Below are 2,220 nucleotides of genomic sequence, written 5' to 3'. Positions count from 1 at the left end.
CCAAACCAGTATTTCAAGAAAGGTTACAGGGCCTTCTTCAAGAAGAAGGAAGAAAGCAAAACAGAGAATCATAATTAAAAAAATAAAATAGCAATAAATACATACGTATCCATAATTATTTTAAATGTAAATGGCTTAAATCCTCCAATAAAAAGACATAGGATAGCTGAATGGATAACAACAAAAACACAAACCATATATATGTGCTAAATACAAGAGACCACCTCAGAATGAAAGATAAACACAGACTGAATGTAAAGAGGTGGAAAAAGATATGTCATGTAAATGAAAAAAACAAAAAAAAACTTTGGTAGCAATACTTATATCAGATAAAATATACTCCAAACAAAGGCCATAATAAGAGATAAATAAAAAAAACACATGATATAATGATAAAAGCAGCAATCCACCAAAAGGATACAACCTTTGAAAACATTTATTCACCCAACCTGGGAGCACCTAAATATTTAAAGCAAACCGTGATGGACATAAAGGGAGTGATTGACAGAATTACAACCATAGTAGGGGACTTTGGCATGACATCAGTGGTTAGATCTTTCAGACAGAAAATCAACGAGGAAGCAGCAGTCTTAATGACACACTAGATCAGATTAATTTAATTGATATCTTGAGAGCATGTCCTTCCAAAATAGAAGAATATACATTCTTTTCAAGTGCACATGGACTATTTCCTAAGGTAGACCCTAGAAACAAAACAAGGACACAAAACAACTCTCAATAAATTTAAGAACATTGAAATTATACCAAGTATCTCCTCTCACCATAATGGTATGAAAGTAGAAATCAATCACAAGAAAAAAACTGAAAAGTACAAAAAGACATGGAAGCTAAATTATGTGTTACTAAACAATGAATGAGTTAATAATGAAATCAAGATAGAAATAAATAAAAAACCCTTGAAACAAATGAAAATTAGAACACAACAACCCAAAATCTATTGGACACAGTGAAAGCAGTTCTATGGGAGAAATTTATAGTATTACAGACCTATCTCAAGAAACAAGAAACATTTCAAACAAACAATCTAACTGTGCACTTAAAGGAGCTTGAAAAATAACATACAAAGCCCAAGGTGAGTATAAGGAAGGAAATAACAAAAGATCACAGCAGAAATAGCCAAAATAGAGTATATATATATATAAAAGATCAATGATACCAAGAGCTGGTTCTTTGAAAAAATAAACCAGATTGACAAATCTTTAACCAAATTCATTAAGAAAAACAGAGAGAAGACCCAAATAAATGAAATCAGAAATAAAAAAGGAAAAATAACAACTGACATAATATAAATGCAAAGGATTATAAGAAAATATTATGAACAACTATATGCCAGCAAATTGGACAGTCTGGATGAAACAGATAAATTCTTAGAAACATATAATCTTCCAAAACTGAATCAGGATAAATAAAAGAATCCAAATAGATAGATAACAACTAGTGAAATCGAAGCAGTAATCAAAAAACTTACAACAAACAAAAGTCCTGAATTGGATGACTTCACAGGTAAATGTTACCAAACACTCAAAGAAGAACTAACGCCTAACCTTCTCTAACTATGCCAAAAAATTCAAGAGGAAAGGAGACTCCCAAGTCGTTTTACAAGGGCAGCATTATCCTAATTCCAAAACCAGATAACACTACAAAGAAAGAAAATTATAGGCCAATATTCCTGATGAACATAGATACTAAAATCCTAAAAAAATATTAGCAACCAAATCCAGCAAAATATTAGAAAGGTCAGACACCACGATGAAATGGGCTTTATTCTGGGATGCAAAGTTAGCACAAGAGCTACAATTCAATAAATGTGATACACCACATAAAAAATGAATAATTAAAAACCACATGATCATACCAATAGATATAGAAAAACCATTTAATAAAATTCAGCACCCATTTATGATTAAAAAAAAACTTTCAGCAAAGTGAAAATAGAGGGAACATACCTCAACATAATAAAGGCCTTAATGACAAATCCACAGTTAACATCATACTCAATGGTCAAAACTACAAGTGTTTCCCTTAAAATCAGGAACAAGATAGTTCACTTTCACCACTCTTATTCAACATAGTACTTGAAGTTCTAGCCACAGCAATGAGACAAGAAGAAATAAAAAGCATCCAAATTGGGAAGGAAGAAGTAAAACTGTCATTATTTGCAGATGACATGATACTGTATATAGAAACCCTAAAGATTCC

The sequence above is a fragment of the Myotis davidii genome, unplaced genomic scaffold (genome assembly GCF_000327345.1).
Source record: "Myotis davidii unplaced genomic scaffold, ASM32734v1 scaffold3, whole genome shotgun sequence".
Classification (NCBI taxonomy): domain Eukaryota; kingdom Metazoa; phylum Chordata; class Mammalia; order Chiroptera; family Vespertilionidae; genus Myotis; species Myotis davidii.
Note: the sequence above shows the minus strand (reverse complement) of the source record.